Here is a 21,526-nt window from a genome sequence, read left to right as displayed (position 1 = left end):
ACATTCAATTTTGTAAGTAAAACTGAAAACTCACTCCTGATCAATCATTTTTCTACTTTCAAATGTTTCACCGTAGGATCTCTGGCTATAAACTTCTATCCCTTTTTCCCTTTTTATTTTTGAGGTCAAAAAGCAAAACCAATATTCAGAGTAAGTTTATGGCCAAGAGCGGAGATATAAGAGTAACAATTACTTTGGAGTGCACTAGTTGTACCCAAGATAGTGTTTATAAAAGATTCCCAGCAATTTCTAGATATACGACTTGGAAAAATCGACGCAATACACCTATTTGATTGGAATCAAATAAATTTTGTCCCTATTGTTACAAGCATACCATTCATGGAGAGATAAAAAAAAAGAGATTAAACGTACTACTCCTACCCATGGATAGGAATAAATCATAGATATAAAAAGAAATGGTATTTCAACAAGATCTTTAATGGAACAATATTTTAAAAAGATTTGGAATAAATAGTATTCAAAAGGTTCATGAAACAAACTATGGATAAACCCAAGCAATCTTTTCGTAGACATTTGAAACCAATTCGCAGACGTTTGAAACCAATTCGTAGATATTTGAAACCAATTCGTAGACATTTGTCACCTATTAGGTTGGGAGATCGGATCGATTATAAAAATATGAGCCTAATTAGTCGATTTATTAGTGAGCAAGGAGAAATATTATCCGGCCGAGTGAATAGATTAACTTCAAAACAACAACGTCTAATGACTAACACTATTAAATGAGCTCGTATTCTATCTTTGTTACCTTTTCTTTATAATGAAAACTAATTTGATCCATGGGAAATAATTCTACTCCTTAATCAAATCGGAGCTGGAATATATGCTCGATAAAGATGCAGATCTTGAGTCTATTGTTGAAAAAGTCAACAGGATTTCATTTTTGGAAAAGAATTGGATTGAATTCTTTTCGTTCATTTCCAATCCAATATGAAAAAACTTTTCAATATTTCGACCTTCCCGGACGGAATTCTCCGGGAGAATCTGTTTTATCCATTCCATCTTTACCTATTTATTTCATCTATACCTAACCTATTTCATCATATGATAAGTTGTTAAAGATGGTGGAAAAGCAATTACTATCTAATACAACTATTTGTGCAAGTGTTTTACGATTTGGAAGCAACTGCCTCTTGTACAAATATTGGATGAATCTATTATAAGAAACCCCATTGGCACGAGCTGCTGCATTGATCCGAGTAATCCACAAATGACGAAGATCTCTCTTGCGTTTACCTCTATCTCGGTGGGTGGAAACTAAGGCTCTAGCTTTTCGTTGGTTAGCAGTTCGAAAAAGTTTCGAATGGGCCCCTCGAGAGCCTGATACAAATGCAAGAATTTTTTTCCGACGTTTTCGAGCTATATATCCACGTTTCACTCTGGTCATTGAAGTTTACTCTCATGAATCGCTAATATTTTTCTCGGTTAGTCATTTGTTTTGTTTGGTCCATTGAGATTAACATTGATTCTTCTTATTTAGAAAATAAAAGCTCCAATGGCTTTTGCTACTGCAACCTTCCCAACCATAATTCCCTTTGGATAGGCATATTCCTGGTAGGCAAGGACTGGGACCTTGTACTGAGAATGAGAAAAAATCATGGGTTTCATCGTTTCTATGGTTCTTTCTCCAACAGTAAGGTCCTCTCTATACGCCAGAGCCTTTTATTCATTTCCAAAATATGAGATGAGTATGTTATCGGTAACTTGTACGGTTTACCATCTCCAACTCTACTCTTGAATCATTAAGTAATAAATACTCTCATTACAAGATCTATTAATACAGTAACGACATGTAATTCTGGGGTTGGCCATAAAAACAACATCTATAGGAAAAATTCTGTCCTGATAATTATTTGGACTATGTATAATATATCCGCGATATTTTTCAATTTGTAATTTGATATCAGAAGTAATTGATTTAGTAAGTCTAGCTATATGTTGTGTAGTATCAATTATTTTAACAGAAGGTGGTAATATGATACCTTGAACAGTTACATTTCTGGGTCCAACAATATAAATAGAAGCTTCTCGGATTCCGTACGAGTCACTTCTAAATACAATTTCTTTTAGATTCATCAAAATGTCATGTACTGATTCTTCAATACCTATTATCGCGGTATATTCATGTTTTATGTTCTCTAATTTTACACGTGTGATACATGTTCCTTCTACTTCTCCAAGTAAAGATCTTCGAATTGCGATGCCTATTGTATCGGCTCGACCTTTGCGGAGCGGGGATAGAGCAAAATGGCCATAATGAAGACGCTTACTGTATGCTCTGGATTCGATGCATTTCCATCGTAGTGTCTGAATAGAGACTGAGATTTCATCTCGAATCATACCAAGAATATTTGATCAGATCATTAAATCATTTCTTTCTCTTGAAATTCATTCAATTCTTACACACGTCTCTTTTTGGGAGGTTTACATCCATTATGTGGCATAGGGGTTACATCACGTACAAAACTTAATAGTATGCCACTTCTACGAATGGTTCGTAATGCTGTATATCTCCCTCGATCAGGGCCACTTATCATAACTTGTACTCGTTCCATACCCCGATCCATTAATGCACGAATAACATTTTCTGCTGCAATCTGGGCAGCAAATGGTGTACCTCTCCTTGTACCTTTGAATCCACAGGCACCAACAGAAGACCAAGAAAGAACTTGTCCCCGTACATCTGTAGCAGTCACTATGGTATTGTTAAAACTTGCTTGAACGTAAATAACTCCTTTGAGTTCTCGATGTTAATTCCTACGCGAACCAATTCCTTTTTATAGTTTTTGACATATTAATCATTATGAGTTCAGTTCGAAAAATGCATATCGAAATCTATTTTACCAGTAGATCCGTTAATTGATATAGAAGAGGATTACCCCTATTTTTGCTTATGTCTCAGATTAGAACAAATTATCATAACTTGTTTTTGTCTACAAATTGGTCGACATTTTCCACAAATTCTATGAATAGAAGCACAAATTTTCATATTTGTGACCCTCCAATTTGCTCATATTACATTTTGTTTCCTGAGACAGAGAGTCTGTTTAATCTGTGATTCTCGATCCCTATCAGATGTTCAAAAGGTGATTCAATCGTTTGAAGATTTGTTGCTAAGTCTATATATTATACGTCCTTTGGTTAAATCATAAGTACTTAATTTGACCTTGACCCTATCTCCTGGTATTATTCGTACGTAATTACGTCGAATCCTACCCGAAATATGAGTCAGAATCTGACATCCATTATCTGTCAGAACTCGAAACATACCGTTGGGGAGTGATTCAGTAACCAAACCTTCCGCATGGATTAGATTCTGTTTCTTCATCGAATCTCCTCCTCTTTTGATTCAAAAACTTGACTAACATGCTTGGATGAAGATGAATGGTGTCTCGACTTGCTACGACTTTTCATACTATGGGGATATCTTACATAATAAATATTTTTGGAAAACATTTGGATTAATTACCATACATAACATAAAATTTCTCCTCCAATTTTTTTCTGTCGAGCTTCTCAATCCATCAAAATTCCTTGGGAAGTAGAAAGAATTACGATACCCATTCCACCTAGAACTTTTGGAATTTCTCGATAATTAGAATAAATTCTCAAACCAGGTTTGCTGGTACGCTTTGACGTGGTCATATATGTCCTTTTCTTCCTTCTCCGATATTTTGAAGTCGATATCAAAAAATATTTTTGGCCTTCCTGATGTTCCCTAACATCTTCTATAAAACCTTCTCGTAAAAGGTTCCTTCCAATGTTCTTGGTAATATTAGTAGCTATTACTCGAACCGTTCCTTTTTCTACCATGTCAGCGTTTCTTATAGAAGTAATTAGATTGGTAATAGTATCGTTACCCATGACGAACGAATTCTTAGGAATTCCTGGTCTCGATATAAAAGGCATGTTCGATCTTCTTTGAGGAATATGCCTGAGGTGCAATGATTTTAATTGATCCATGTACCATTTGATGAACCTTAAGTCAAAGATTCTTACAAGATCTATCAGTACTTATAATACTTCGGGAGCCAATGTAACTATTTTCGTGAAATTCAATTGTCTCAATTCCTAAGCAACCGGACCAAAAACTCGAGTTCCTTTTTGATTTCCTTCCTGATCAATGACAATGGCTACATTGTCATCAGATCGTATCATCATTCCATTGTCACGTTCAAATTCTTTACAGGTGCATATAACTACGGCTCTAACTATTTCCGATTTTTCCAGGGGCATGTTAGGTACTGCTTCTTTAATTATAGCAATGATAACATCACCTATATGAGCGCATTTACGATTACTTGCTCCTAGAACTTGAATACACATTATTTTTCGGGCTCCACTGTTATCCACTATATTCAAATAAGTTTGAGACTGAATCATTTTTCCTCCAAAATATTTTTTACCTCGGCATATAAAATGAAAAAAAAGGAAGAGTTCTTACGAACTAGTAATCTTCTTCCACCAGAAATAACTCTTTGATTCTGTATGGATGGGTTGGGTTAAGTAGTAAAAAATTGAGTACGTATAGGCATTTTGTATGCAGCTATTCTAGCAGCTGCTCTCGCGACGGTTTCGGATACTCCGCCCATTTCATAAAGTATTCGACCTGGTCTAATGACAGATACCCAATATTCGGGAGATCCTTTCCCAGAACCCATATGTGTTTCTGCAGGTCTCATTGTAATAGGTTTGTCAGGAAATATACGTACCCATATTTTTCCGCCACGACGGGCATAACGATTAATCATTCTTCGTCCGGCTTCTATTTGCCCAGATGTGATCCAAGCAGGTTGAAGTGCTTGAAGAGCGAATCTACCGAAACAAATGCGATTGCTGCGGTAAGATACTCCTTTCATTCTTCCCCTATGTTGTTTACGAAATTTTGTTCTTTTTGGGTTATAGTCGATGGTTAATAGTATTTTGATCCCATCTCTAATCCAGAACCGGACATGAAAGTTTCTTCTCATCCGGCTCCTCGTGAATAATCAATGTGTAGATAAATGAGTCTATATCTATGCATTACACATATTGTATATAGAATCTAATTTACATGACGAATAACTCTTAAATTTCCATCCAATGTCTTAATAAAGAATTTCACAGGCGAATATTTACTCTTCCAGTATTTTCTCCATGGGGTCGACTTACCTATAGACTCCAATGAGATTAATTGGTTTTTGGTTTATTTCGCCATCCTATCCAATGAATGATTAAGATTCCTATATGATCTTATGTAGTCATAGGTTCCATCGTTCCATAGCTTCTATCTAAATGCCCAGGTCTTCCCTCCGCAATGGAGCTTTCTTTTCACCTGTTATGGAATCAATTTCCTTAGTTTCCATCGACCCGAAGCTCTTTCTCCTTCATAAACTGAATTCCTTCAATCTTGCTTGAATGAATCAGGATGATTCTTATGCTTTATCACACTGCTTTTTGGAGGGTAGTTAATGAACCATACAATATTGGGAGAATATTTCTCCTTTTTCTTCTTTTTCCGCATTACCAAACACCTTTCTCGCTTCACGAGAGATCAAAATATCATTTTTTTCTCTCCTGGAAGAAAGTATTTACGAGGTGATAGTATCTACCCATAGTTATTGGATCTTGGCAATATGAAGCAATGAGTTAGTCTCTAGTTTATTTATAGAGACCAATCCGCTCTTATTTCGAGTTCTCCATAACATAACTTCGGAAAAAAATGAAAAGCTCGATTCCAACGAGTCACACACTAAGCATAACACGGTTCCAAAATGGTAAATCTAATTTCTATTCGATCTGATAGAATTGATGATCCATGATCGGGCAGATTGGAAAAAAAAGACCAATTATTCCTACTCTTCTAAAATCCAAATTTTTATCCCTAAAACTCCATAGATGGTTTTAACCGGATAATAACAATAATCAATCCTAGCCCGAAATGTCTGTAGGGGAACCATACCTCCCCTATCCCATTCGACCTGGGAAATTTCCTTTCCATCGAGACGTCCTGCAATTTGGATCTGAATACCTTCTACCTCTTCCTGTTCAGCCAATTCAATAACTTTCTTCATTTTTTTTCTGAATGGAACTCTCTTCTCTAGTTGTAGGGCAATATACTCTGCAAGAATATTAGGTTTTCTATAGGGTTTTGCAACTTTTTCTATAGCAATGTGAAGTTTTCGGTCCACAGAATCGAGCATATTTAGTACATCGTTTCTTAATTTTTCAATTCCTTGACCTCTACCTTCTATTAACAACAAGTTGGGAAATCCAATATAGATTTTGACCTTAACCAAATTGATCTTTCTGCGAATCTCTACACGTGAAAATCCTCCATAATTCGAGGAGCTCTTTATATGCGTTCGTACATAGTTTTCAATGCAAGTACGTATTTTTTGATCTTCTCGGAGATCTTTGGAATAATTCCTTTGTTGTGCGAACCAATGGGAACGCTCATTTTGAGTTACACCATGTCTAAAACCAAGTGGATTTATTTTCTGCGCCATACATATCCTTTTTTTCGGGATTCTATTGACATAATCAGATCATTCGATCTGGAGATTTCCTTCGATACAATAGTTATATGACAAGTGGGTTTCTGTATTGGATAACCGCGTCCCTGAGCTCTAGGTTGAATCCTTTTAAAAAAAACACCCTCATTCACTTCGACTCTACCAACGAGTAAATTGGCTTTGTTCAAACCCATATTGTGATTTGCATTCGCCGCCGCAGAATGAATTAATTGTGATATGGGATAACAGGCCCCATAAGGCATCAGTTCCAATATCATAAGTGCTTGTCCATATGAACGACCACGAATTTGATTAATTACTCTACGCGCTTTATGAGCAGACATATGTATATTTCTCGCCAAAGCTCGTATCTATGGACCTGGACTATTATTTCCCATTGACTCCATCCTCCCTAATGAATGACAAGTCTTTCTCAATTAACGATGAGATTTCTTATTGTTTCTTGCATGTCCCTGAAAAAGTAGGGTAGGTGCAAATTCCCCCAATTTGTGGTCTACCATACAATCTATTACATAAATGGGTAAATGTTCCCTCCCATTATGAACAACAATTGTATGACCGATCATTGCGGGTACAATGACGGATGCCCAAGACCAAGTAACTATTATCTTCTTTTCTTCTTTTATGTTTAGATTTTTAATTTTCCTCAATGAATGATTAGCCAAAAAAGGATTTTTTTTTAGTGAACGTGCCATGATCAATTACCTTTCTTTCCTTTCTTTTTTTATGGATATCCAACCATTCTTACTCACGTCGACGAAGGATTGAAGCATCACTGTATCTATTTCTCTTCCGACTTTTCTTTCCAAGTGCACTATAGTCCCAGGGGGTCACAGGTTTTTTCCTACCAATTGGGGTTCTTCCTTCCCCACCTCTATGAGGATGGTCTACAGGGTTCATAGCTACTCCTCTTACCTCAGAACGCTTACCCAACCAATGTTTAGCTCCGGCTTTACCAAAACTTCTATTGTTTGCAGTGATATTACCCACTTGTCCAATTGTGGCTGAGCAGTTCTCAGATATTAAACGAACTTCTCCAGATGGTAATCTTAATGTTGCCGATCGATCTTCTTTTGCGATCAGTTATGCTACAGCACCTGCCACTCTAGCCAATTGTCCACCCTTTCAAAGTGTTATTTCTATGTTGTGTATAGCCGTGCCTAAGGGCATATTGGTTGAAGTAGACTCTTATTCCGATGAATAAAAATCCCTTCCCAAATTGTACAAGCCTCTCTCAGGCCATACAACTTTCTAGATGTATATTATATTCACATATATTGAATAAATATATTCACCGTCGTATGGCTGATCGGCGATTACTAGCGATTCTGACTTCATGCAGGCGAGTTGCAGCCTGCAATCCGAAATGAGGCCGGGTTTTTGAGGTTAGCTTGCCCTTGCGGGGTCGCGACCCTTTGTCCCAGTCATTGTAGCACGTGTGTTGCCTAGGGCGTAAGGGGCATGATGACTTGACGTCATCCTCACCTTCCTCCGGCTTATCACCGGCAGTCTGTTCAGGGTTCTGTTGTGGTCACCAACAACCCCCCTCTTTGTTTGGTATTAGCAATAACACCAAGAAAATGGGGACCCTTAACAAAAAATCCAAATTTTTTTTTATCAAAATTTCTGTATTTTAACTCCCTAAAGCTGTATCGCATCGCGAAGAGAGAGTGAAGCGTTTTCCTATGCGCATAAATAAGCTGCGAAGAAGCGACGCGAAATTCATCGCATCGCATATATTGAGAAGCGCTCTTAAATGAAAAATTAAGGAATCGTCGACGGCCGATATGCGACGTCGCATATCGCAACATCACATAAGCAGCACACAGTGATTGGATGATTAAGCGCGATTTGCGATTCGCGATCTGCGATCTTGCGATCTGCGATGAATGTGACCATCAATTCCTGCGATGACACATCTTGACATCACAATCCTCGATACTGCGATGCGCATCGCAGAAATCACTCATTACAAAATTTCCTCGACATAGTGTTCAAGGAAAGCTGTCTGTAGACCAAAATTGGGCGTGCGCCTTAAGAGAAATTAATGATTGTACGCCAAAGTATCCAAGAAGGATTGTGTTGTGTTTTTCGAAGATTCAAGTCGTTATGAGTGTCATGATTATGCATTCATTAGAACTTAAAGCTTTCATGTCAATCTTTTCGTCATTACTCTTTTCCTTTGCGTAAACTGTAAGGCAGCAACTAATATAAATCAATGTGCAAGAAACATCTAAGGAAAAGGGGAAAGCGTCAATACTCGGAGAACATAGAAGAGATGCCTTCACAAACGGATGCCGCATACAGCAGGACCGCGGATTCCAGAGTATCACTCAACAGATATTGATGGAAATAGACTATCCAAGACTCAGAGTCAAAGGCGCACAAAAGCAGCATGTTTACAAAAGATCCTGAAGCTCAGACTGGGTAAAGCAAAAAGAAAAACGCTAAAGAGGGAAGATGCTCCAGAAAAGCCTGGAATAAAGAACGGAAGCAGTTTTCAATACAGAAAATTGTTCAGAGAGCAAAGTCCCTAACTTATTCAGTGCTTCGCACGGCCGGAAACCGAAATAGCAACAACACAATCAGTTTGAAAGAAATTTGGGTTATACCAAGTATACACACAGTGAATACACCAAGCCAGAGGAAGATTTTCGAAAATATATTCTAGTTTGTCAGAAAACGGTGCCAGCTCTTGTTATTTCTATTTTCATAGCTCAAACGAAAGGAGAAGACAACCAGCTGACTCTTCCCAGGTGAATGTTGCATTGCTTACAACACTAAGGAGCAAATACAGAAACGGTTAGAAATTAGATTCAATTTTTAGAAATAGATTTGCTTTAGTAGAAGGGCGGTCATTTGAAACCGTGTCCTAAATTTATGTAATTAAGATTAATTAGTTAGTAGTATTTAAACCCTTCTCAGGCATTTGGAGAAGGGTCCGGAAATTTGTCAAAAAACTTGTCCTCAGAACATGCACTTTTGCACCCTCGAAGGGGGTTTTTGATGAATGGATGGATCGAGATTTATCAATGTTTGCATTTAATGTCTACTACTGATGTTGCACTTTTGTACTCTTAGTAGATGTTAGAACAAGTAGAAATAAATCGTTATTGCTTGAAGCTTATGAGTGGAACCAGTCATAAATGGTACTTTTATCTCTTGACCAATTTTTGCTTATATTCTTAAAGTGATATGCAGTTTTCAGTTGTTTATATGTTAATGCATGAATGTGTGGGTTACCATTTGGCACTTCTGTATGGTGGAGTCATTTATTTGTGCTTGATATATGAATAACTTATTATGCAGTATGCTGTTCACAACTATTTTGCTTAACTTTTTATGCAAAGTGGTTTATCTTAATTGATTTCTATTCTTATGATAGCTGAATGATCTTTATTACCAGCTATTGTTCGAAATCTTTTTAGATCGCATAATAGAAGAAATACACCCCGGGTTAGCATAGATTAGATGTGTTGTTTCTTATTAGTTTAGAAGTTTAGAAGTTTGAATTAAATTAGCTTAAAATAATCCTAGATCAGCATCATCCAAATCTACACACACACACACCCCTTAGATTGGGAAACTGGTCCCATTATCCCCAGTCGGACCTGCTATACCAAACGGATAAGGAGCTGCCAACCAAGGTCCGGACCGGGTGGGTATCCCCCTTGTTGTCGACCCGATTTTCGGGGCTTCAACATATTTGGCGCTAGAAGGAGGGACCGAACTATGAATGGCACCTAAATCAAAATCTAAATACCATTCTGAGAGTAAATCGCCCTCATCAACTCCCCCGAATTCCCCAGTACGTTTAAATCCAGAGTCAGAAGTCGCTCGAGTATCAACCGCTGCTACATACCCTAATATTTCAGACCAATTTATCATTGAACCCCCTGAAATTCAAACTTTGATTCGTAAACTCCAGGGCTTCTCTATTTTTACTCAGAGGTCTGATAAATCTCAAAGCAGCGTGACTTCGCAGTACAATCCTACTCATCCCCTGACCAGATTAAAGAGCGAAAAATTTGGCATTCAACCAACTGAATTCCCTCTCCCCACCAGGAAAATAGCAAGGAAAACACCACCAGAGTCTGACAGTGAGACTCTTTCATCCACGTCGTCCATTTCAACTCCCTCACCGCGAAGTCAACCACCCACGTCTTCATTCCAAACCACTCATCCATCTTCCAGAGCCCCTCCTCTTCAATCATCAAAGATCATAATATCTTCATCTTCCCAGCATCAGGGATCATCCTCTGCACTTTCATTCACTAGCAGCTCAACGATGGCCCAGTCTCCATGGAACAATCCTGGGGCGGTTTTAATGCCTCCACCCCTGAGCCCAATACCGGCCCATCCTAAGAAATGGCTACCCAAATTCAATCCAGAAACAGGCATGCTAACTGAAGAGCATATCAATAATTTCATGCTTTCTGTTAATCTCAACGGAGTTACCAATGAGGATGCTGTCATCCGGCTTTTTCCCTACACAATGTAAGGGACAGTAGGGTCATGGTACTTTTCATTACCTTCCGGGTCTATCACAAGTTGGGACATTTTTCAAAGTCAATTCCTTACCAAGTTTGGGGATGACAGATCAATGGCGACGTTGATCAATGACCTATCCAATCTTAAAGCCGAGGCTAGAGAACCCATCAAAGATTTTAATTTACGGTTCAATAAAATCCTCAACAAAATTCCCACTGCTTCCCAGCTCAGCGAAGAAGTGAGATGTGAATGGTATATTACAGCCTTACCATCAAACTTGGCAATCTTCGTCGATAGGGCAAATAAGAAAACCTTAGTTGAAAACTTGACAGAGGCGATAGCAGTAGAGAAATGCGTAGTAGCCCTGGAAAAAAGATCTGCGATAGGGGAATGCAAATCTAAGAAAGTCTCCTACAAGGAAGACCTCAAGAAGAAACAAACGAAAGATCCTTTCAATTTGGAAGGATTACAAAAAGTGTTAAAAACCATGTCCAATAAGATGATTGACATAAAAAAAACAAGTAGCAGAAACTTAAAAAAATCCCTACAGAGCTTTTAAAAGAAATCCTTCAATGGATGTGAAACCACCCAACGCTATCTCAAACGTCGAATCCGAAGAAGAGGAAGAAGAATAGAATACCACTGAAGGGCAGACCGATGACGAAGAAGTTGTGGAACTACAAGGAATGTAGGATTTCATCCTCCCACAAGAAGAAGATCAAGAAGCATTTCCGGTTAGCACACGAAGCAAAAACCAACTTGATCCTCCCCAAACTACCCCTAAGCAGAAGGGCGCAAGCCCTGCAACAAAAGATAAAGTCGCAACAAAGAAAACAACCGCTAAAGTGACTCAATATAGCCCAGTCCAATCAGATCAAACACCTCCATCAAGAACACTCATTGTGTCGGATGAAATGGAGTACAACATTATCGATGACATGAAAAAGACTAGGGCTAATATCACTCTTTACGAGTTGAGCAAATTGAAACATCAAAAGAAGATAATGATGAAAGAATTACATGCCATGCCTACTACATCTTTACCTACAGCTGTAGCTTCCCACAACATGGGAAGACCTCCAACCAACACGATCAATAAGATTGACCCAAATGACATCACCTTGATTGGAGGAATATCAAGGTCTCACACTCCCCCTTTTCTTCTCACTGATGAAATTTTCAATAAAAATGTGCACAATTGTTTGGTAGATTCTGGTGCTTCAACAAATATTTTACCCAGATCAATATGTGCCAAGTTGAATGTTCAACCACAAAAATCCGCGGTGCGCATAGTTCAGCTTGATCGATCTCAAGTCAAGGTGATTGGTGAACTTAATCAAGTGACCATAAGATTGTCGTCTAACCCGAAGATATGTCAGGTTATTGACATTCTAGTAGTTGATATCACTGAATTCTATGGTTTAATTCTTAGCAGGGATTGGTCCGAAAAACTCCATGGATACTTCTCAACCGACTGGTCGCACATGTAAAGTTACCCTACAATGGTAAACCAAATCAAATAAAGGTTGAACGAGAGTTACACCAGAAGTACATAGTGACGGAATTGGAGGGAGAAAATGATGCAATAGCATACAATAGCAGTATCATAGGCAATTACTCGATAGATTCTTTCCTTGGCAATTTCAATGCTCATATCTCACCTTACTTAGAAAATTCAGTTTTGTCCCAAGTCGAAATTTTTTCCCAAACTGATAATTCAAAGTGTGTTAATTTTTTAGATAACCCTGTAAATACATCTTTGTTTTGGAAATTATATTTTGATGGCTCTAAATCTAACGAGGGAGCAGGAGCAGGATGCGTTCTGATTAGCCCAGACGGAAATAAGACCATACTTACGTGCAGAATTGAATTCGATTGCACAAACAATACAACGGAATACGAGGCCTTGGTGCAAGGCCTATACAAAGCAATCGGGTTGAACGTTAAGTACCTTCAAGTCTTCGGAGACTCTGAGATCGTCTTCAAACAGGTACGTAACACCATACATTGCCTATCAGGTCATTTGAAACACTATCAATCTTTAGTACAAGATATGACTGCACATTTCATAGCATTCAATATTTCGTCAATCCCAAGACTTCAAAATGCGAGCGCAGACCTGTTAGCTAACGTAGCCTCTAGACTTATTCCCTCCGAAGATTTTAGTCCAGATAGATTCTCAATAGAATTAATCTTTAGACCATCCATCCCTGACAACATTACAAACTAGAGAGTATTCAATGACGATCGGACTGACATTGTAAATTTCCTCACTTCTGAAGGATCCTACTCAAATCAAATAATTGACAAAGACCATCATGATCACCAAATACAACAAAATAGCACTGATAATGCTATACCTAAATCGATGGTTAAGTTAGAAGACTTATATGATTTGAAAAGTCGGTTTAAAAGGTCTACCAATTCTAAACTCTACAGTTCGACTCTGAACTACGAATTAGTAAACCTAGGAACCGATGAGAAACCACAAAACGTTAATCTAGGCCACGGCCTAGCCCCTGAAGAAAAATTAACGTATATCCGTCTTTTGAGGCAATACAAAAATGTTTTTGCCTGGAATTACGATGAGCTGAAGACATACGACACTTCTATCATTCAACACACTATCCCTATGATTGACAATGAAAAACCTTTCCAGCAGAAACTCAGAAAAATCCACCCCAATTTAGAAAATCAGATAAAAACTGAGCTAAATAAGTTGTTGAGAGCCAGAATAATTTTCCCCGTCAAACATTCCAAATGGGTATCCAATATGGTACCCGTTAGAAAGAAAAACGGAGATATTAGAATCTGTATCGATTTCCAGAATCTCAACAAAGCCTGTCCAAAAGACAATTTTCCCCTCCCACCTATGGAGCAGATATTACAGGCAGTAGCAGGCTCAGAATTAATGTCTTTTTTGGATGGATTTTCAGGATACAATCAAGTGCTGGTACATCCGGATGATCAGTTAAAAACCACATTCCAAACTAAATGGGGCACATACGCATATCGGAAGATGCCATTTGGTCTGATCAATGCCAGCGCTACCTTTCAGAGAGCCATGGACATCACATTTAAAGGTTTAGTCAATAAATCTGTAGTGATTTACCTGGATGATACAACAGTGTACTCCAAGAAGCGAAGCGACCATCTCAAAGACTTGAAACAAATCTTTCAATGGTGTTTAAGGTATGGGATTTCACTTAACCCAAAGAAATCTTTTTTCGCATTAAGTGAAGGAAAACTGCTAGGATTCATAGTGTCAAAATCTGGTATTCACATTGAACCTGACAGAATCAAAGAAATTTCCGAAATATCCATGCCTCATAAAAAAAAAGCCATGCAATCTTTCCTTGGTCAAATCAATTTTGTGAAGAGGTTTGTCCCAGACTTCTAACGTATTGTTTCTCCTTTGCAAAATATGATTAAAAAGAATTCAAATTTTAAATGGGGTCAAGATGAGCATGAAGCATTCAACTTGATCAAGCAAGCTATCATTAACACTCCATCTTTAGCGACCTTGAATTTTTCAGAATCTTTTATCTTATACACATTTGCCTCAGAGAAATCTTATGCCGCGATTCTAACTCAAGCAAATCAAGAGAAGGCGGAAGCTCCAATCACATTTTTTAGCTCGAACTTACAAGGTGCTGAACTCAACTATTCAGATGTGGACAAACAGGCATATGCTGTTTTCAAAGCGATCAAGTATTTTAGACCTTTCTTACTTAAAACCCATACCAAAGTCATAGTACCATTTCCAGCGGTAAGAAACCTTCTGATACAGAAGGATGTGGGCGAAAAAAGAGCAAATTGGATCACTGCTTTACAAGAATACGATCTTGAGATCAAACCAGCAAACATTGTAAGAGGTCAAGGCTTCTGCAAGATGTTGGTTGGAGCATCGCAAATTCCTGAGAACTCATCTGAAGAGGTACATACGTATGAGGTAAGCCTAAATGATGCAGAATCATTATATGCTGACACCATTTATTATCTTAAGAACGGGTATGCTCCATCACACCTGGATCACACCAAGAAAAGAGCTCTGAGATTAAAAGCTAAACAATACCAGCTCATAAATGATGTTCTGTTTAAAAGGAATCACGATTCTGTGCTTCTTAGGTGTCTTGAGAAAACTGAAGCCGAAAAGGTTTTGCAGGAACTCCACGATGGACCAGCAGGCGGACACTATGCTGGAGACGCTACTGCACATAAAATCTTACGTGCAGGATATTATTGGCCCGCGCTGTTCAAAGAGTCACACAGTTACGTGAGGAAATGCCAAGTCTGCCAGACTGCTGCAGGGAAACAAAAGAAATCGTCCATGCCACTACAGCCGGTTAACATCGAGCAACCATTCAGTCAGTGGGGCTTGGACATAATAGGTGAGATCATTCCTCACTCTTCTAAGCAGCATAGGTACATCCTCATGGCAACAGATTATTTTACTAAATGGGTAGAAGTAGTTCCTCTCAAGACAGCTAATTCTAAAAACATTATTGAATTCATAGATCAATTTATAATCACTAGGTTTGGATTGCCAACGGCCTTAATGTTTGATAATGCTTCATACTTTTCTGGAAATACAATGACTGATTTTGCACTTAAAAGAGGGTTCAAACTGAAATATTCGGCCAACTACTATCCGCAAGGTAATGGATTGGCTGAATCAACAAACAAAAACCTGATCAGGATTATTTAAAGAACAGTCGACCAAAACCAAAAGAATTGGCACAAAGCGTTGGTAAATGCTTTATGGGCAGATAGAATAACGAAGAAAGCTTCAATCGGCACTTCTCCCTTTAATTTAGTTTATGGGAAAGAAGTGGTTCTTCCAACTCACTTAGTCATTCCCTCTTTGTCTTTAGTACAACACATCGATGAGGTATCTACCTCCTCCATACAACTAAGACAAATGGAAATAATAAAATTAGAAGAACAACGAGAACAAGCTAAGAAAACCCATGCCCATCATCAAGCACTGATAAAATCCTCTTTTGACTCAAGCATAATGACCAGAAAAAACTTTCAGATGGGAGATTTAGTTTTGAAATGGGATAAGGTTCATGAAGAAAAGGGCAAACATACAAAATTTCAGAAGCTGTGGCTTGGTCCTTTTCAGATTGTAGAAGCCATAGGCCCATCGATGTTTGTGTTGCAGGATTTGGCAGGTAGAAGAGATTCTTTTCCTGTTAATGGACAGATTCTTAAAATGTATTTTCCATAGAAGATCACTCTTCTATTTTTGTAGGATAGTTTTAGTTTTTATTTGTTTTTCTCTTTCTTATAAATAAAACCAGTTGTAGATGGTCACTAAAAGGGTTCATGAAAAAGACACCAATTCTCTATCGGATTTTGAGCTTTTCGCTTGTACAAGTAGCAAATTTTTTCGAAAAATCTGATTTTTATTATTGACAGGTAGAGTTAACTTTAGCCTAGACATGATGCTAGTTTCAACTTCAAAAACTTTGATGAAAGCAACCTTTGGTAAGAAATTGTTTTATATCAGCATAATGAAAGGTATCAATAATAAAATAAATATTCTCTGTAAAGCTGCTGTTTTCAAACTCTATTATTGTCGTCCAGAGCTTTCTTAAGGAAAAAAAAATGACTTCCTCCCTGCTAAAGGAAATCGCAGCATTCAGAGGAACAATCCGAGAAAACACTATATCTCAAAGAATAAGAGGTCTCATCACGAGCCGGCTTATCATGATCACATATATTATAACTTGCTGACTTTGCCAATACTGTCTACCAAAACAGGGCAACGACTCAAGATTGTTGCAATCAAAAGACAAGGGGTCTCATCACGAGCCACTTGTTCAGCAAAAGTGTAAATGAAGTGAATGACTGTGTCATAATTTGGCCACCAAACCAAGACATTGTTCTTTAGAGAATAAAAAAGGAAAAAGTGTCGAAAAGGGTTTTTCTCTGAAAAGTTGTAAATAACCTCAAGCAGGATAAAGGATCATTGTTGCATAATAGGTAACCCTGTCGAGGCTATCGATGCTTGCGGGCAGCAGAGGCTCTACCTACGACAAATGAGCATATTTTAAAAGCCAGCATGCAGAGAAGACCTTATTTTATCTTTAAAAAAGATCGAGTAATGTCTGGTGTGAATACAAGAACTAAGCCTGAGGAAACAAACAATTGGAATATGAAAAGGTTGAGACAAAGTATCATTGATAGGATAAGGAGTAATGTACTCTATCTGTCCATAACAAAATTTAGACATATGAAAATTTTTCTGCTTCGGAAGTGGAAATTCAATAGAAAAGCAGAGATAACTGGTTCTTCACAGTGAATCGCCATTGTTGTGGTCACCAACAACCCCCCTCTTTGTTTGGTATTAGCAATAACACCAAGCAAATGGGGACCCTTAACAAAAAATCCAAAAAACATTTTATCAAAATTTTTGTATTTTAACTCCCTAAAGCTGTATCGCATCGCGAAGAGAGAGTGAAGCGTTTTCCTATGCGCATAAATAAGTTGCGAAGAAGCGACGCGAAATTCATCGCATCGCATATATTGAGAACCGCTCTTAAATGAAAAATTAAGGAATCACCGACATCCGATATGCGACGTCGCATATCGCAACATCGCATAAGCAACACACATTGATTGGATGATTAAGCGCGATTTGCGATTCGCGATCTGCGATCTTGCGATCTGCGATTTGCGATCTGCGATGAATGCGACCATCAATTCCTGCGATGACACATCTTGACATCGCAATCCTCGATACTGTGATGCGCATCGTAGAAATCACTCATCGCAAAATTTCCTCGACATAGTGTTCAAGGAAGGCTGTCTGTAGACCAAAATTGGGCGCGCGCCTTAAGAGAAATTAATGATTGTACGCCAAAGTATCCAAGAAGGATTGTGTTGTGTTTTTCAAAGAGTCAAGTCGTTATGAGTGTCATGATTATGCATTCATTAGAACTTAAAGCTTTCATGTCAATCTTTTCGTCATTACTCTTTTCCTTTGTGTAAACTGTAAGGCAGCAACTAATATAAATCAATGTGTAGGAAACATCTAAGGAAAAGGGGAAAGCGTCAATACTCGGAGAACAGAGAAGAGATGCCTTCGCAAACGGATGCCACATGCAGCAGGACCGCGGATTCCAGAGTATCACTCAACAGATACTGATGGAAATATACTATCCAAGACTCAGAGTCAAAGGCGCACAAAAGCAGCATGTTTACAAAAGATCTTGAAGCTCAGACTGGGTAAAGCAAAAAGAAAAACACTAAAGAGGGAAGACGCTCCAGAAAAGCCTGGAACAAAGAACGGAAGCAGTTTTCAATACATAAAATTGTTCAGAGAGCAAAGTCCCTAACTTATTCAGTCATTTGCACGACCGGAAACCAAAATAGCAACAACACAATCAGTTTGAAAGAAATTTGGGTTATACCAAGTATACACACAGTGAATACACCAAGCCAGAGGAAGATTTTCGAAAATATCTTCTAGTTTGTCAGAAAACGGTGCTAGCTCTTGTTATTTCTATTTTCATAGCTCAAACGAAAGGAGAAGACAACCAGCCGACTCTTCCCAGGCGAATGTTGCATTGCTTACAGCACTAAGGAGCAAATACAGAAACGGTTAGAAATTAGATTCAATTTTTAGAAATAAATTTGCTTTAGTAGAAGGGCGGTCATTTGAAACCGTGTCCTAAATTTATGTAATTAAGATTAATTAGTTAGTAGTATTTAAACCCTTCTCAAGCATTTGGAGAAGGGTCCGGAAATTTGTCAAAAAACTTGTCCTCAGAACATGCACTTTTGCACCCTCGGAGGGGGTTTTTGATGAATGGATGGATCGAGATTTATCAATGTTTGCATTTAATGTCTGCTACTGATGTTGCACTTTTGTACTCTTAGTAGATGTTAGAACAAGTAGAGATAAATCGTTATTACTTGAAGCTTATGAGTGGAACCAGTCATAAATGGTACTTTTATCTCTTGACCGATTTTTGCTTATATTCTTAAAGTGATATGCAGTTTTTAGTTGTTTATATGTTAATGCGTGAATGTGTGGGTTACCATTTGGCACTTCTGTACGGTGGAGTCATTTATTTGTGCCTGATATATGAATAACTTATTATGCGGTATGATGTTCACAACTTTTTTGCTTAACTTTTTATGCAAAGTGGTTTATCTTAATTGATTTCTATTCTTATGATAGCTGAATGATCTTTATTACCAGCTATTGTTCGAAATCTTTTTAGATCGCATAATAGAAGAAATACACCTCGGGTTAGCGTAGATTAGATGTGTTGTTTCTTATTAGATTACAATAGCATAGAGTTAGTTTAGAAGTTTGAATTAAATTAGCTTAAAATACTCCTAGATCAGCATCATCCAACTCTACACACACACACACCCCTTAGATTGGGAAACTAGTCCCATTATCCCCAGTCGGACCCGCTATACCAAACGGATAAGGAGCTGCCAACCAAGGTCCGGACCGGGTGGGTATCCCCCTTGTTGTCGACCTGTTTTTCAGGGCTTCAACAAGTTCCAAACTAAATGCTGGCAACTAAACACGAGGGTTGCACTCGTTGCGGGACTTAACCCAACACCTTACGACACGAGTTGACGACAGCCATGCACCACCTATGTCTGCGTTCCTGAAGGCACTCCTCTCTTTCAGGAGGATTCATGGCATGTCAAGCCCTGGTAAGGTTCTTCGCTTTGCATCGAATTGAACCACATGCTCCAGCGCTTGTGTGGGCCCCCGTCAATTCCTTTGAGTTTCATTCTTGCGAACGTACTCCCCAGGTAGGATACTTAACGCGTTAGCTACAACACTGCGCGGGTCGATACGCACAGCACTTAGTATCCATCGTTTACGGCTAGGACTACTAGGGTATCTAATCCCATTTGCTCCCCTAGCTTTCGTCTCTCAGTGTCAGTGTCGGCCCAGCAGAGTGCTTTCGCCATTGGTGTTCTTTCCGATCTCAACGCATTTCATCGCTCCACCAGAAATTCCCTCTGCCCCTACCGTACTCTAGCTTGGTAGTTTCCACCGCCTGTCCAGGGTTAAGCCCCGGGATTTGACGATGGACTTGAAAAGCCACCTACAGATGCTTTACGCCCAATCATTCCGGATAACGCTTGCATCCTCTGTCTTACCGCGACTACTGGCACAGAGTTAGACGATGCTTATTCCTCAGATACCATCATTTTTTCTTCTCCGAGAAAAGAAGTTCATGACCCGTGGGTCTTCTACCTTCACGCGGCATTGCTCCGTCAGGCTTTCGCCCATTGCAGAAAATTCCCCACTGCTGCCTCCCGTAGGAGTCTGGGCCGTGTCTCAGTCCTAGTGTGGCTGATCATCCTCTCAGACCAGCTACTGATCGTCGCCTTGGTAAGCCATTTCCTCACCAACTAACTAATAAGACGCGAGCCCCTCCTTGGTCAGATTCCTCCTTTTGCTCCTCAGCCTATGGGGTATTAGCAGTCATTTCCAGCTGTTGTTCCCCTCCCAAGGGCAGGTTCTTACGCGTTACTCACTCGTCCGCCACTGGAAACGCCACTTCCCGTCCGACTTGCATGTGTTAAGCGGGACATTTCCCTTCCGTCCAATTGCTTCTTGGGTTCTGTCCACTCGCTTTCTAGGCCCGGTCCTGCCTTCTCCTGTCTGCATTCCCTTGTTCCTGTCATACTTTTTTCTGTCCCTGGGTTCCTGCTTTTTTCGGTGTCTTCTTGTGCTATTATCGCTGCTTGCATAGGGGTCCGTGCCTTGTGGTGGGGAACTTCAAATGGGTGTAGGAAGGAGTTAGGGGAATAGGTGCTACCGCCTCCTAACGCTGGGCACTAAATCACCTCCCTTAATGTAACTACCCGCCCGACTAGCGTCTAACAAAGGTTGGATAAGTGCGTTATTGAGAGGTTGTTGAAGCAGTTGGGTAGTTTGTAATAGTGAAGTAAAGGGAAAGTAGGCATAAGGTCTCACGCAATAGCAATCATTAGATTATTTCTTAGATGAATGAGTGAGTCTGAAGACCCAATAAGATAATAATCGGATAAGATAAGAAATCGTACTAACGCTGGGAATTAACCAGTCACATTGATGTACCCCCAATCTTTGCAAATTTAGGCTCCTCCTCTGTACCAATGTTTACCTACTTAGTATTTACTGGCGCAGTTATGTCAGGGTTCTCAATTTGTGGTCCTTGAACCTCGCGCTGGCCTTCTGTCTCTGGAATATCAAGATTCCTCGGATCTTCATCCTCTTCCTCAACAGTTACATTATAACATTCTAGTGTGCAAGTTAATTGAGCAGCCCAGTTAGGCTAAGTCAATGCTACTTGCTCCTATGGCATTCTAAGGATGGCTGCCTTTACCTCTTCTAGCGCTTCATTAATACTCTCCCATCCATCATCAAAGTTAAAGGTCATCCAAAATCCTTCGCGCAGAACATCCCATTCATTCATCCCGTGGCGAAGCTTAGTTTATATATACCAGTTCAGTGGTATAATGTCTAG

The 21,526-nt window shown here is 39.0% G+C and overlaps 1 pseudogene; it reads right to left on the bottom strand.

Moving 5' to 3' along the window:
- Positions 1-4,035: 4,035 nt before the first annotated feature.
- LOC149243562 (uncharacterized) lies at positions 4,036-6,074 on the bottom strand (annotated as a pseudogene).
- Between the last annotated feature and the right edge of the window lie 15,452 nt (positions 6,075-21,526).

The sequence above is a fragment of the Pinus tabuliformis genome, chromosome 8, assembly GCF_031772625.1.
Source record: "Pinus tabuliformis cultivar Carrire ecotype Pingquan chromosome 8, CPIR1, whole genome shotgun sequence".
In the NCBI taxonomy this organism is placed as follows: domain Eukaryota; kingdom Viridiplantae; phylum Streptophyta; class Pinopsida; order Pinales; family Pinaceae; genus Pinus; species Pinus tabuliformis.
The sequence above is the reverse complement of the archived record's forward strand: the minus strand, read 5'-3'. Positions and strand labels throughout refer to the sequence as shown.